This window comes from Procambarus clarkii, chromosome 6, assembly GCF_040958095.1.
Source record: "Procambarus clarkii isolate CNS0578487 chromosome 6, FALCON_Pclarkii_2.0, whole genome shotgun sequence".
Taxonomy (NCBI): Eukaryota; Metazoa; Arthropoda; class Malacostraca; order Decapoda; family Cambaridae; genus Procambarus; species Procambarus clarkii.
Window position 1 is genome coordinate 48,826,290 of NC_091155.1, and position 17,652 is coordinate 48,843,941.

A 17,652-nucleotide genomic window follows, 5' to 3' on the forward strand; every position below is an offset into this window, starting at 1 on the left:
TTTATTGCGAGTTCCGCACTAAAGTGTTTTAAACCTTTAATAATCATATATATGACAAAAGGATAATAATAATAATAATAATAATAATAATAATAATAATAATAATAAAACTTTAATCTTACTGTGAATCATCCAGAAGTAGGACGACCAGTATGTTGCTTATTGATTGGTCAAAAGTTCGATGGATACTGAATGTGTTGTGGAGCGGTGGGTGTGTGTGGCTGGGAGCAGGTTGAGCACGATGTGGATGAAGCACACTGGAGCCACAAACTGAAGGTCTGACGGAGGGCTCTGGGTGCTACTCTCCCGGTGGAGAGAAGTTGTGGGGGTGGGGGGGGGGTAGCTCTTAATTTATATGACATTATGTCTCATTGTTCGTTGTTGCTAGTGAGAAAGCAAATGTTTTTCATTATTTTGGGAGTTGACTCCTTTCCCTTTTACCCATTTAATCAACCAATATAGATTTCTGAGCCTACTGGGTTTTATTTATCATATCTACATTTAAACTGTGTATGAAGTCAATTTATAAACTACCACCACATCCCAAATAATTTCATTCACTCTCTCTTTCTCTCTCTCTTTCTCATTCACTCTCTCTCTCTCATTCACTCTCTCTCTCTCTCTCTCATTCACTCTTTCTTTCTCTCTCTCTCTTTCTCATTCACTCTCTCTCTCTCTCTTTCTCTCTCTCTTTCTCATTCACTCTCTCTCTCTCATTCACTCTCTCTCTCTCTCTCTCTCTCTCTCTCTCTCTCTCTCTCTCTCTCTCTCTCTCTCTCTCTCTCTCTCTCTCTCTCTCTCTCTCTCTCTTTCTCTCTCTCTTTCTCATTCATTCTCTCTCTCTCTCTCTCTCTCTCTCTCTCTCTCTCTCTCTCTCTCTCTCTCTCTCTCTCTCTCTCTCTCTCGTTCTTCTTTTCTTTTCTTTTCTTTTCTTCCACTAAAATTAAACTAAATTATAAAATATCTTCCAGACAGTCAGCAGCGAGAATTCCACGTGGTGTATAAATTCTACCGTCATAACCACAAATAAGTAAACAAGTACAATACAATAGTTTTATATAAGCATATCCATATAGAGCTATGTCTTTATTAGATGCATCACGTGACAGTTGGGCCATTTTAATAAAGCTTTGACGGTTCATTCCTTCAAGAAAACTTTGATGAGCTCGTTCATTTATTTTGCCGACAATCTGCCATAAATGATCGATTGAAAAACGAGATGATTCAGACTGAATCATACATTTTATAGTATTATTATTACTTGCACTAGGAAATATTTTTTCAACAAAATCAACATAGGATGGTGTAGGTTGACGAATAAACTGTAGCAAATCATTATAAGATATCGAAAAAACTTTGAGTTTTAGTTATTTTATGACAAATCTTTCTAAGATGAATGAATATATCATATGCTTTCGAGGAAGATTCAGTTATAGCTAAACGATACAGAGCTCCATGAATTTCATTTCTATTAAGACCATATAGGTAATATAACATTAAAATTTCATCATGATCAAAAGCTAAACGTAGACTACCTGGTAAGACAAAATTTGTCCGAGGATGGAAAAGAATAACGGCTTCAGCTTCAGAAGCCACATTATGACTTACTGGAATAACTTGCATGGCATCACCATCGAAGTCGGCATGATTACCATGCACAATGCTAGTGGGGATAGCCATGACTGGATAGATCCAAAAAGCTTTCACCCGATGCAAGGTAAAATTTCTATCATCAAGTGTAGGATAACGGTGGGCAAGAACATAACGTGGACAATCTAGTCGTCTCCATACACTAATAGGAAGAATACATTCATCTGGTTCAAGTTCATTACAGGGGGTAATAATGACGCGGGCTGAACCAATTTATCGTTTATTGTGTCCATGTTGACGTATAGAAGAAAATTTACCACTTTTCATTCGACTCAACACTGATCCATAACTCGTTTTAACTTTACTCATATTTACACTAGGATCTGAAATAAGTTTTTTGTAAAACGGCAATGATCGTCGATGATTCATAAGGAAGGCTAAAGGTGGAATTAACCGGTGAATTCCATTCGATAACTTTATATGCACACTATAATTAAGTTCATTAGGATCATTTCTTAATTCAAATTGTGATTGGGTTGTAAGTCGCTCAAATAATATTCTTGGGTTTCTAAAGAGGAATTTATCATGAGTGTTATTATTATCTGTTTTTGATGAGCTATTTCCTTGCCAAATATGATTAAGGTAAATTCTAAATTCAGCATATGAATGTTCATATTTTGTTTGGCACGCTTTACATTGCCATCCACATGTTGTTGGACGAAAAATACGGTTTCTCACTTTAAGATAACGAAAAATAGCATTAGAAAGACCCTGGACTGAATTTGCATTTGGGAATACACTTGATAATAATTCTTCATGGGGTTTGAAAATTAAATGACATTGAGAGCACTTCATAAAACGAGGATAACTATCATTTAAGTTTCTAGTTAAAACTTTATAATTACTCATGTAATGTTTAAATTTATTTCGATCAATACAAATTACACAATTTACAAAGTAACAACTAGGACAGATTGACTGACTAAATGCTATGAAATATTTTAGATCTGTCTTAACCAGTTGGTTTTTAATTTAGATATTCGTATATACTTATACGATATATTTTCATTTCCAATATTTTGTTTTCCTTTCATGTTGCTTTCAAAATTAGTAGATTTAGATTTAATGTTGCAAATATTTAATACAATGTCATCATAAGTTTCTAATGAAATTTTTAAAGGTTTTATTGTATAATATGATTGTTGTTTTTGTCCCAATTGGGAAACTTTTTTACCCATGAAAGCTTTTTCGATATTTAATGATGTATTTTTATATCCCCTAATAGGCATTAACCATTTGTAAGAGGTCATTATAGTGAAAGAGTGTTAGTATTTATGAAAAAAATATTACATCACGTTCCTATATAAAGTACAGTACCCTTCCTTCTGATATTATTTATTCTCTGACTCCCAAACCTTACAATGGTTAGGAAGAATCCCACTCAAACTAAAACTTCAGCATCAGTTATGGACATAGCAGCAATTGCTAATCAACCTGAAGTGGTTGAATTAACTAACAAGAAACAATCACGCAAAAGGAAATCACAATCTCCTAATGCTCTATATCGTAATTTAATGATTATTAATGAAGAACAGGAAGACGAAAAATATTTAATTACATACAATTCAGGTAATAGGAAACTGAAAACCAAGGAAGAAATTATCCAAAAAGTGGATGAAACTTTTCATGTATTTAAAGAAAGTCAAAGAGAAGAAAGTAAATACCGCATCATTGCAGGGCATGAAGATAAAAAAATGGACAAATGCGAAAGTATTTTGATTAAGTTTTATAAAAAAACATTGCCACCATCAATTCCAAATATACCCATTCCCGAAGTTGTGGTAATGGAACCTGATGAAGGAAAAGGAAAAGAAATTTCGGCTTCAGAGTTATCAGTAAAAGAATCATCGCAAGCATTTATATCTCCATCTCCATCAACATCCACAGCAAAAACAGACGCTAACCTTATCCAAGATCCATTATGTTCATCAGAAAAAGTTGTTTTTAACACCCCTCCATCTTCACCATCACCATCATTTCCTTAGGTACTTAAATTACTGCCACCACCACCACCACAACAACCACCACCAACTCCAACTTTATCCACCCCCCCCCCCAAAAAAAATGTGGTAATAGAACAGATGATGATGGAAAAGAAGAAAAAGAAGAAGAAAAATTTCAAGCACTATATATCTCATATCATTGTTCCATTTTGATCACCATCATAATTCCCTTAGAAACTTAAAATAGAATATTAAAAAAATTGTATAAACTATATGAATTATAAAATTATAACTATAACCACCATAATATAATAAACAAAAATATATAACTTTTTTTTTTTCCTAATGTATATATATATATATATATATAGCTTACCATTTCATTCACTATAATTTAGTTCAACATGTTGAAGAACAAAATAGACATAGGACAGATTACATCACTATATCAACCTTCTCCAGATGGTTGTTATGCTGGTGTTGTTGTTGATAGTATATTTAAACATAGAAAACTGACAATAATGAAGAATATTGAAACTATTTTAAAAAGTCTTAATTATCAGCTTCTCTATTTACCATCAAAAAGTAATGAGAATAATGGCACTTATGATGATCTATTAGAGATGTTAGAGATACTTCCACCCAAACTACCAATATGTACCAATTCCTTTCTTGTAATTTATGTGACGCATGGTAATGCAAATGGATACAATGAAGACGAAGAGTTACTAAATGTACCTCATTATAAAAGTTCACCTCTAAATATCAGGCGGCTAGTCGAACAATATGAAAATGAAATTAACCGGCCCAGTCTTCAAAAAACATATATATTTATTGTGGTTACTGACAACAGTAGCAGCAAAAAAGACTCTTCAGAATCCTCTTCCTTTGTATCTTTTTATACAAAAGCTAACACTAATGTAATGTATGTTAGAACAGAGACATCAACCACATCTTGTTTAGACAAAATACTCCTAATGAATGCTGACCTAAGATCTATTGTATCAATTATTTTAGGGGAATTAAATTCTCTGTAACACTGTTAAGAATATGAGAATATATATCGTTGGGAGTTGAATTTTCCAACTGACATAAATTATCAGACAGCTTACTGGGACGAATATTAATGTAATAATGTTGTCGACATTGTGGACATGGAACAATAATGGGCAACAGGCTAGGATAGCTATTTATAACATATGCTATGTTGGAATCTTTTCTAAACCGATCATCTTTCTGGCTATATTTGGCCAGTGTGTGGAATATTCGCCAATAAAATGGGCCCCAAAATTTTGTACCCATACGCTGAGGCAAAGGATATGTTTTTGTGGTAGCTGTCGTATAATGCAATGAACCGGGTTGAAATTTAGATGTGGCTGTTGAAATGAAAGATAATTCGCCTTCAACAAGAGGTACTGCCCCATCAGCTTCTAGTTTATTCAGAAGATCTACCAAATTTGAAACTCCATTAATGAGAAAGTTTGTCTGAAAAAGTTGTTGTAAATATTTTAAGCGACTGATATCATTTGTTATATAGGTTTCTAAAGCAAAGAATGAAGGCTTAATTTTATATTCATTATTATTCTTAATTTTACTGTTAATAATAGACTGGGCCTCGAATAAGAAAATATTATGAAGTTCCTTGGGACTTTTTAGTTGGATACCATTATTATCTCTGTCATCATCACCATCTTCATCATCTACATTATAATTATGAGAAGAATCAAGACGGATGAAGATAGACAGAGACTACAGGATGACCTGGATAAACTGGAGGAATGGTCTAGAAAATGGCTGCTGAAGTTCAACTCTGGAAAGTGTAAGGTGATGAAATTAGGCGAAGGGAGCAGGAGGCTGAACACAAGGTATCATCTGGGAGGGGAAATCCTGCAAGAATCAAATAGAGAGAAGGATCTGGGGGTTGATATCACACCGAACCTGTCCCCAGAGGCCCACATCAAAAGAATATCATCAGCGGCATATGCTAGACTGGCCAACATAAGAACTGCCTTCAGAAACTTGTGTAAGGAATCTTTCAGAACCCTGTATACCACTTATGTAAGACCAATCCTGGAGTATGCAGCTCCAGCCTGGAGTCCATACCTAGTTAAACACAAGACAAAGTTAGAGAAGATTCAGCGGTATGCCACCAGGCTCGTCCCGGAACTGAGAGGATTGAGCTACGAGGAAAGGCTAAAGGAGCTGAACCTCACATCCCTGGAAAACAGAAGAGTAAGGGGAGACATGATAACCACCTACAAAATTCTCAGGGGAATTGACAGGGTGGACAAAGACAAACTCTTCAGCACGGGTGGGACACGAACAAGGGGACACAGGTGGAAACTTAGTACCCAGATGAGCCACAGAGACGTTAGAAAGAATTTTTTCAGTGTCAGAGTAGTTAATAAATGGAACGCACTAGGAAGTGATGTGGTGGAGGCTGACTCCATACACAGTTTCAAATGTAGGTATGATAGAGCCCAGTAGGCTCAGGAATCTGTACACCAGTTGATTGACAGTTGAGAGGCGGGACCAAAGAGCCAAAGCTCAACCCCCGCAAGCACAATTAGGTGAGTACAATTAGGTGAGTACATAAACCACCATATTGACGACTGTTTGAAGTGTATATAAAAAGGATGAAATTAAGATATTATTGGCGGACTGAATAGTTGATGAGTTGGTTTGATAAGAAGGGTTTAGAGCTTGAATGTAATAATCTAAGATTATTGAAAACGTATATAATATAAATGTTGGTAAACATAAAATGGCTGGAAATTTTACGTTCCTTTTATTATCAAAAAACAGTTTATAATTGAAAAGACACTGTTGTTGCTGCTGCTTTTCCATTTTTTGCATTTCTCTAAAAACAATATTAATGTTTTAATGATAATTTGTACATGACCCTGGTAACGGGAATATCTTGAGGTTATATTGAGATGATTTTGGGCTATTTAGTGTTCCCGTGACCCGATCCTAGCTAGACCAAGCCGCCAGTGACAGCTGATTAACTCCTAGGTACCTAATTACTACTAGGAATCAGGGGCATCAGGGTGAAAGAAACTCTACCTAATGTTTCTCGCGAGCACCCGGGATTTCGATCCAATGTGCTGGCAACTCAGCTGCGCAGAACAATTTTATTTCTTTAATTTAGATATGAGGTGGAGTATTTTGAAAAAAGTTTTTTTTTTTTTTAATTATCCTAAATAAAAAACAATAAGCAATGACTGTATTTTTAATAATAATATTATTCTTTAACAGTTATAATAATTATTTATTTATGTAAAAGAGGAGAAAGAGGAAGAGACAAAGGAATAGATGCAGCAGGTGGAAGTGTAAGTGGCAGTGAAGGAGGAGGTGAAAGAACAGATGCAGGTGGTAGAGGAAGTGAAGGAGGAGGAGGAGGAGGTGAAGGAACAGATGCAGATGGAAGAGGAAGTGAAGGAGGAGGAGGTGGCGACAAAGGAACAGATGCAGGTGGAAGAGGAAGTGAAGGAGGAGGAGGAGGTGAAGGAACAGATGCAGATGGAAGAGGAAGTGAAGGAGGAGGAGGAGGAGGTGGTGGCAAAGGAACAGATGCAGATGCAGATGCAGATGGAAGAGGAAGTGAAGGAGGAGGAAGAGGAGGTGGCGGCAAAGGAACAGATGCAGGTGGTAGAGGAAGTGAAGAAGGAGGAGGAGGAGGTGGCGGCAAAGGAACAGATGCAGGTGGTAGAGGAAGTGAAGGGAGAGGAGGAGGAGGTGGCGGCAAAGGAACAGATGCAGATGGAAGAAGAAGTGAAGGAGGAGGAGGAGGAGGAACAGATGCAGATGGAAGAGGAAGTGAAGGAGGAGGAGGAGGAGGAACAGATGCAGATGCAGATGGAAGAGGAAGTGAAGGAGGAGGAGGTGGCGGCAAAGGAACAGATGCAGATGGAAGAGGAAGTGAAGGAGGAGGCAAAGAAATTCCTCAAGGCCTATTACAATCTTCTTCAATTAGTCAAATAGAATATTCTGTGCCTCAGGAGCTGGTACAATTCTCTATGACTCAAACAGGGAAACAATACAACAGGAAATCAATTTTAGAATCACTATTCTTCCCTTTTATTGAGGAAGATATAAGAATAAAATCAGGTTTTTTCATTGTTCCTACATTACCATTATCATATAATCTTAAGAATAAATTTGAAATTGAAAATACCATAGTAAAACCTTTTAATACCTTTCTTATTAATTATAATAATGCTTACAAATATTGGCATAATAGTGAATCTTTTCACATAAATAAAATATTGCAAAAATTGTGTATATGATAAAGGATATTATTCCAAAAACCCAATTGTTTTAATATTTCCATGGAATATTTCAGATAGTGTTGACGTTACTGATTTGAGTGAAATACGAGATGTCCAGTTAAATAATCATATAGAATCAATACGAGTAAGATCACAAAATGAATCCAAACCAATTTACATGAATAGACTCTGGATATCATGTACCCATGCAGCCAGTCAAGATTTATTTATACAGGGATTTTCAAAATATGATTTCCCAATGGAAGAAGATTCATTACCGCCATTTGTGGTAATGAAACTTGAACTTCAAGAAGGTAACAATGAAGTGGAATTTAAAATTGAGACAAGGAACATTATATTTAAAAATATAAAATTGAACATTAAGGTAGAGGGGTCTGAAGATATGGATATGGTAGAAGAGGTGGAGGAAAAAAAAGAAACTGGAGAAGGAACCACCATTTTCATATAATCCCAATAGACCATTATATACTACTACAGTTCGTTCTCTTCTTTCCTTCCTTCAAAAATATCAATTATCCTCCTCTCTTTTTTTTTTTTTTTTTTTAATGATGGTAAAATCATCATATTATTTTTTAATAAACTTGAATCCAATTCAAATTTCTATAAAGGTTATGATACAAAAAATCTAAATAATAGAACAAAATGAAGGAAAGTAGTCATGTACCTATGCCAAATATCAGGATGAGATGAGATTGTTGAACCTCTCCCCCTACTCCTAGTAACCCCAAAATACTATGATGTCAACAGATGGGAGCAGACAGTAGAGAATCCACCATTTGTATAAGGAGAAGGATTATGGGGAAATTTATTTTCTCTGTTTATTACTTCAGCCAACAACATATCCTTCAACATCGATCTTAACAGACGTCTGGAATACACCATCATACAGAGTCGTCTCTCGACACCAACCAAAAATTTGGGTATCAGGAAAATAAATATGACTACAGTCGAACACTATGGTAGTAACTCCCAGGCACCTTGTGTGTACGTCGCATTAAATCAGTACTGGAAAAGAGTGGTAAAAGATGTTACTTTTTAAGGGGGCATATCAATGTAAAATTAAAAGTGGTTCAATTTGCTTATAAATTTTTTTATGAAATGGTTATAGAAAGGGCTGCAGTTGGTCCAAGTTTCATCATCACACCCTAAACAGAAAAGGAGAAAAAAAATAAACAACGAATTATGCAACGAATTTTCAAATAGTTTCAGGGAACACATGTGTCAACTAAAATCATTTCTATAACACTCAGATATTAAATTAAGCACATAATAAAGGATTCTAGTGATCAGTTTTATCAAAAAAGTGTTTAGTGCAATAATATAATTTTTCAAAGTTACCCTTCTAAAAAAATATGCAATATATGATATTTATAAATTTTTATAAAATCAACAAATAGACTTTGGACTAAAATGTCTACTAGATTCTGTAGAAGCACAAACGCTACATATAAGGTGTAATTTGCATGTAAATTGATTAATAAATGAAAGCTCTGAAGTAATTTGAAGGTGTAAATTACTTTCCAGAGTAAAATAAAGATCCAAGTTCGGCCACCTGTAGCTGAGCTTGACTTCGACAGATTTCGTTCATAATTGACACCCTTGCAGATAGGCATCCATTGAGCAAGGTGTGCAAGTTTCATGCAAATCCCTTGATAACAAACGAGAAAAAAATATTGGCCAAAGAAAAAAAAAAAAAAAATTTAAATATAAATATATTGCACATACATATTACAATTATTACAAGAGTTTGTGCTTCTACAGCACATAGACATTTTAGTTGACACATGTGTTCCCTGAGATTATTTGAGAATGTTGAACATTCGTTGCATAATACGTTGTGTATTTTTTTTCTCCTTTTCTGTTTAGGGTGTGATGGTGAAACTTGGACCAGTTGCAGCCCTTTCTATAACCATTTCATAAAAAAATTTATAAGCAAATTGAACAACTTTTAATTTATAACGATTTAGAATGATATGCCCCCTTAATATACGTGTAATATCATAATGATCTTTTAAGAGGAAATGACGTCATATCATTCTGACAGTATATATATTAGTGAATGTAACTCTTAGGCTGTTCATTTGTGCTAATTCACATGGAGAACAAAGAGGCTGGGGCCAAGATAAGCCCTCGTTACCTCCAGTTTAACAGTGAAATAGGGAAAAGTATTAAACTTTAAAACGTTGGAATTTTGCAGGCTCGTAACGTAAGAATATTTCGTCTATTGGTGGAAAAGAGAATTGCTTGTGGAGCCATACCTTCTGAAGGACGATCATGAGGATGCTCTGACTATAATGTGGGATACCTCCTGAATGACAATCAGTTGAGGATGCTCTGACTTATAATGTGGGATACCTCCTGAATGACAATCAGTTGAGGATGCTCTGACTGTCATACTGAAGCGTATGGATACCAATGATAACGCATGATAACATTCATTAAGTTATCTTCTCAGCTCATTACCACCAACTTTTTCACCAGAAAAATGGATGGAATTGAAATATCTATTCCCATAAATGTAAAGGTTGAAGCTTATCATCTTCTTTCCTCACAAATTGTAAGTATTAGTTATCATTCTCTTTCATTATTATATGTCGTACCTAGTAGTCTTTATGGGTTAATTTAGGTTAGGTAGCCGAAAATTTTAATAATATTTATGAAAAAACATTGAAATTTTTTTTTTACAGGCTGAAGGAAGGATGGATGTTATTCTACATTTACCTTCTACTCTCCCTGACCTTTTTACCCAATTATCATATAATATACTGATGATTGATACTTCAACTTCAATGAGTGTTTATTGGTCAGCATTAATGAACCAATGGAATAAGTATATGGCTCCTATTTTAGAGAAGTGTGGAAATGAAACTGTTAGGTATACCTTTAGTGATGTTATTGAGAAAAAGGGATGTAGCCCACAGATTCAAAAAAGTGATTTTAGAAATAGTTCTACTGATTTAATCGGAGCATTAAAGAAAATTCAAGAGGAAATTGAAAGTTGTCAATCAAAAGATATTAAAGTGTTTTTTATTACTGATGGCTTCCATAGTGTATCAAGAGATAAGGCTGAAACTCAACTTGAAAAAGTGAAATGTCCTGTTGGAAAAAAGTGTGAATTTTTTGTGTTAGGAATTGGAAAAGAATATTCAGTTAAACAGAGTTTATTTTTACAAGCACAACTTAATACTGGAAATACAATACCAAATTTATTTCAAGTACTTGAAATGGATGATATGGAAGATGTAATGAAGAATATAAGTAGTCATTGCAGTTCTGTAAAAATACGTTTATCTGTAGAAGGCTCTTTATTGCCTGGTGGAACATTAGAAAGTGAATTTTATCTTGATGAGTATGTTTATCTTAAACAATATAATGGTGAAAAAATATACATGTTTACAAATAGCAAAACTGAATATATTCTTCATTTACAATTTCAAGATTTAAATGTAAAAATAATGGATCAACTGATTACACAATGGAATCGGAGAATAATTCAAATTTATAACAAAGACAAAGAGAAATTTTTTTGAGAGAGAGAGATTATTAACATAGAAAAGAAAATTTGTGATGAACTATTTCTAAGGATTATGAACATAAAAGATGTAAGAGGTAATTTTACTGGGCGTTTTAAGGGAGTTTACACCAATATTGAAACTAATCTCAGGGAAAAAATCAATGGAATAAAGAAACTTATTGAGGAAGGACAATATCTTAAAGAAATGGAATTAGCTGGTGTAGTTTTGAACTCAATAACAGTATCAAGTCACTACTATTCAAAGAAGGCCTATCAACTAAAAGGATACACTGACAATGACTTTAAAAAGGATATAGATGATTTTGTGAAAATATTTGAAAAAGTAAAACACCATATTCTTGCATTACAAGTTTTACCGGAAAATTGTTGTAGGATTTCTCTCACTTCAACAGTCAGTGATTTACAAGAACCAAAATTTCTAACACTGTTAAATTCAGTCAATAAATTCCAGTTATCGACTGTTTGGAACATAACAGGCATTCCTGTACTTTTTCGTAACTTAAACTGTACAGTCTTAAATATTTGGTCATATAATATTATTCAAATTGTTGAAGCCCCCTTTGATTTAATTGGAGTGACAGCCCTTGTGGATTTTGTTAACATATATGGGGAAGTTGGTCATAAATACAATGAAATTGAAATTATTAATGGTAAACAAGAAACTCGCTTTAATGCTATTATACCAATTTTCACACCTGAAGAGGCTCATGTTATGGGATCACTGATGGAAACTAACCTTTTTGCTAAAATGATGACTTTTGCAGTTTTGAGGAATCCGATTATTAAGGATCACAATGCTCATCTAGGATCATTAGCTGTCTTGTTGATAAAACTCTTTGAGAAGTATCCAATTAAAAGCCGACCCATGTATGTTTGTAGAATAATTAATAGTATTCAAGCTACTGTTGTTAATGGATACATGAAACGATGGAAACTGAAAAAATATTGGGAGATTTTGAAAAGTGAAAATAATAATAATAATAATAATAATAATAATTTTTATTTAGGCAAAGGTACATACATAAAGAGATTTTACAAAGTTTGTTGGCTTTATAGATAGAGCTAGTACATACAATGCCTAAAGCCACTATTACGCAAAGCGTTTCGGGCAGGAAAAAACACTACTGACTAAAGCTTAAAACTAATGGGTAAAAAGAAAAAAATGCGTTGAGTACAAATAAAAATAGAGGTAAAAGAGGGGGGGAACATTGTTGAAAAAACAGCACAAATACAATTATAAATTATTACAGAAAATTACATTAAAACAGCGTTGATTTGTAAAACAAAAAAAAAACAAAAAACATACATGGGTTGACAATAGAAGGGTAAGGTAGGTTACATGGAATTTATTAGGTATAGCTTCGTTTTTAACTTAAACTGGTTGAGAGAGGTACTGTCTTTAACATGGTTGGGAAGGTCATTCCACATCCTGGGCCCCTTGATTTGTAGAGCATTTCTGGTTTGATTAAGTCGTACTCTAGGAATATCAAAACTGTATTTATTTCTGGTGTGGTGCTCATGGGTTCTGTTACAACCTTCTATGAAGCTTTTGAGATCAGGATTGGCATTACAATTTAGCGTTTTGTATATGTATAATACACATGAGTGAATGTGCAGTGACTTGTGCAGTAATATAAATCAAGCATTAATGACAGAGAGTATTTTAAAATTTGATGGAATATCTCTTAAGTGTGAAACGCTAATTAAACCCATGTTCATAATGTATATGATGATGAGAGATAATAACCCAGAGTCCCCTCAGTATATGAAGACTTTAATAAAGAGAATCATGAAAATAATCATTTTAGAATATGTGGGCAGATGTGTTTGTAAAGGCAAATTTGAGTATCCTTACTCACATTTTTTTATCACCTCTGATAAATATAAGAAAGAGAAGCAGAAATGTTTGGAACATAATGTTGAAGAATCTGAATATAATAGAGAAAATTATTATACATTACATGAAGTTCGAAAAGCTTTAAAACATTTAAATGTGACCAAACTTTGTCCAGCCAATATTTTTTCTTTAAAGTAAATACAAATAAATGGTGAGAAAATTGCAGCCCTTTATTCATGGTCTCATGCAGGAAATTTGTCTTTAAAAACTTTGAGGATATTTGTCATAGAGATGATGAAGGAATTTGAAGAGTATGAAATCGAATTAGTATTGAATGAGTTGTTTAATGACATTTTTTTTTAAAATGTTTGTATCATGCTTTGAAGTTTCCAAGCTCTCGTGAAAGACTAAAAAAAATTGAGCAAATTGAGGACTATGATAAATGTCGCTTTAATATTAGAAATGAGATGATTAGAGAAGTCATAGAGAAATGGAATCTCAGAGATATTTATAAAAAAAAAGTGGAAAAAAATTGGGTGATGTCATACATGAAAGTTCACCAAGAAATATTGAATCCAATGACACCTAAGGAAATAATGGATAAAGTCCATCAGATGGGATTGTTTAATTGTGAGAAAACATCATTTCATGATATATATATATATTCAGATATGATGTTAAAATCTTAACAAATGCTTGTCAGATATCCACTTGCCCCTATTATCTAATTCCCAGTAAGAATTGTGGTCAACATTTATTTATAGAATGATCCCAAATGGGCGAGGCCTTTCCTCATGCTCTTCACAAAACAGCTCATAAGACTAAGTATAGTATTAAAAAAGGTCTTGAAGAATTTCAGAATGGAACATATACGAAAAAAGGAAAGAAATTATTAGATTCAACATATAAAGAATACAAAAAACATTTGATACAATTACAAAAAATATATAAACATGATTGATACATGGTAGGGGGATTGTATATTAAACTGATGATTTAGGTTTTTTTTAGAATCAAATTAAAGAAATTAGTTCCTACTGGCGGTGGGAGATTAGTTGTAAGACGTGATACAAAGGAACTCATATCATCTCGAAGTAAATCTGAACGTTCAGTGGCCATAATTTGACGTTTAACATCCTCAAAACTTGTCGCAGAAATAATGTTGGCGGGAAATTTATTTCCTCTGCGATTTATGGAATTAATAGAGGCATTAGATAACACCGTTAATTGGAGAAGTAATGCAGAATAATTTATATTAATGTTTTCAAAGCGTCTAAATATATGATGTAAATTTATTAAACTACATAGTTGACCAAGATGTTTATTAACCCCTCTAATATCTGTAGAATATATTAGAGAGATATTGGGGTTGGCAATCTGTAGATGAACAGCATCAATTAACCACCCGGGACAATTGTTGAAGATCGGATGATTATGACAGGTTCCGTATCGTTTGATTTTATCTGTCATTAGGTATTCACACCATACTCGTGCCATTCGCAAGTCAATGAGGTTGTTTATGCCTATTAGTGATTTATTTTCATAAAGAGCAATATCACGTTTGAAAATGGGATCGAAAATATTTGGGATAAGAGGACATTCAAGCAATTTATGTTGTACAAAGTATAAACTATCACTAATATTTTTACAATCATCTATTAATCCTGAATATACCGAATTGGATGATGTTTGATTAATAGGATAGGTAAAATATGGCATTATAGTAGTAGTAGTAGTAGTAGGAGTACTATTAGTAGTGGTAGTGGTAGTGTTTGTGGTGGTGGTAGTAGTAGTAGTAGTAGTAGTAGTAGTAGTAGTTAATTTGTACATATCATGTGTTGAATCTAATTGATTCTGAATTGAAGTATGTTGGATCATTTTCCAGAGAAAAGCTGTAATATCAGTTCCTGGTTCCAAAAGTTTATAAAGTTCTTTTTTTTTTTTTTACAAATTCTATAGTTGCAATGTAATAAAAACATGCATATATATATATATATACTATAACTAGAGAAATAAAAAAAAATGAATGAACTTGATGAAATACCTTATGAATTAGTTGATGATGAAGGCCAACCTTTAATTAATAATTTAATTGACTTTGATATTAAAAAGTTACACTTGGTTCCTAAAATACATTTTCTTTCTATTTTTAAGAAAAAACATAAATATATTCAATCTTTTACTCAAAAGGAATCTGCTTTTGTAGCGGCCTTAACATTAGCATTTATTCAATATGGCAAGAAAAATGGATTTATATTAAAAATATCAAATATTGTACATGAGTCCCTCTTAGAACCTAATTGGGGAATGTCAAATACATTTCCTCTTGAAATATATTGGCATCGAAATGGTGACTATTCATCACCCAAAATTTTTACTTCAAACCAAAATCATTATATCCTGAACCGTTTTCATCATATTGAAAAAGAAAACAAAAAATCTAAATTAAATATATTTCAGTATACCATATTTCTTATTCTTATAATTTTAATAACATTATTTTGTTTTTATTATTTGTACATATATTTGTTTGATACCTTAGGAGACTGACTTCCAGCTGCCAATACTATTTGAAGTACCCCACCCCATTCCCTTTCTTCCTCCTAAAAATGTATCTGTATAACATAGGCGATTTTTTTTTTTTTTTTGGCTGGAACCAAGTACATTATCAAATAAAATTTTAGTATATTATAAAAAAATAGATACAATTATGTCAAATCAAAATCCAGTTTTAAGTGATACAGAAGAGATGGAGGAAAATGATTCGGATACTTCAATGGAACAGGAAGAATTGAATAACCCCTCAACTTCAACTTCTACTCCAAAGACAAGAAAATCAAAGCTAAATCGAACCAGCACGACACAGGATGATGATGATTCACTGGAAGATTTTACAACTTCAACTCCCCAAAAATCAAAGTCAAACCGAACCAACACCCGTCAACGAACATGGGGAACCTCACCAGGCCCAGACACTAGGAGATCATCTTCGGATATTGGATATAACAAACGTATATTATTTCCATTTAAATATTCTATCACGATGAATGATGTGGTAAAAGAGTGTAAATATAAGGTAATAGTATCTGAAAATATAAATCACATTACATTTAACAAGAAATTCTTCACATTTGTAAATTGTAAAACTCTACCATTAAGATTGTTAATTTACCAGTATATTACATTATCAATGTATATAATTATAAATACCAATTATGAACCCAGATCCCGTGGTTCATGTTATCAAGCTGATGGCTCCTATCATTTTCCCACGTCGTTTTGTGGAGATTTGCTCACACACACACAAACACACTGTAGGTTTTTATGATTATAATAAAAAAATTTATGTAATTTTATTATCAGTATTGATTACACTTGTATTAAAAAAATAAAGCAAGCACCTGTTTCTATGACTTGGTAAATGTCATACATAACAACAATTTTTTTCGAATACTTTATTAAATTTACTGTGCTTCAAAATTCATTTCGTCTCTTTCTTCATGGTTTATAATTTTATATGTATTAATCGTTGTAAAAATCACGAGAATTACTGCAATTAGCCCAGCTATGGCATGATGTGACCCCATAACATATTTCATGTGATCATCAGATTAAACTGAATCCATAAATGGTATTTTATCATATACATTCATAACAGATGTTATTGTAATAAACAAACATAAGATAACTAATATAATAAGTATAAAATATGTGAATATTTTATTACCGAACATATCTTTTTTTGTTCTTTTTTATATAGGAGAAAAATAATAAAATGACTATGAAATTTAATTATAATTTAATAATTTAATAGATGTATAAGCTGTTTAGCTGGAGGAACGATTTTTTGGGCATAAGAAACAATTGATTTATATTGATATTGATGGTAAGTTAAGATAAATGTAATTAATAAAAGAGCCATAATTGCAATTACTAATGACATTAATGATTTGGAAATATTTGTTCCCAAAAGATAAAAGGTGGCTAATAATCCAACCAAAAAAGACAGATACATAATAGAAAGGGGCCAATTAGTTTTTTTCTTAACGACATTCATTTTTTCCTGTGATATTTCCTTATTATCATGTCTCTCATTAATTGCGGGAGTTGTTAATGTGGTTGGTATTGGATTCCAATAAGATTCTTCATGTACTCTGTTAGCTATTCTCAAATCCATAACATGAGGTTGAGGTAGTAACTGAGGAAGTTGTTGATGATTCTCTCCTGAAGCCGTTGTTGTTGTTGAAAGATGAGGATGTGCCATTTTATTTAACGATTTTCTTTTATTTTTTTAATTATAGTTTTAATTAATGTTTCACTATTGAAGGGTATTAGTGTTTTGAGTAGATGGCTGTTTATTAGGGCTTTTTCAAGTGGGAAATAACAGGCAATTTT

The 17,652-nt window shown here is 32.9% G+C and overlaps 1 pseudogene; it reads left to right on the forward strand.

The window, feature by feature from the left end:
• The first annotated feature begins 15,967 nt into the window (after nt 1-15,967).
• Nucleotides 15,968-17,652, forward strand: part of LOC138356174 (ribonucleoside-diphosphate reductase subunit M2 B-like) — a 32,245-nt pseudogene continuing 30,560 nt past the window's right edge.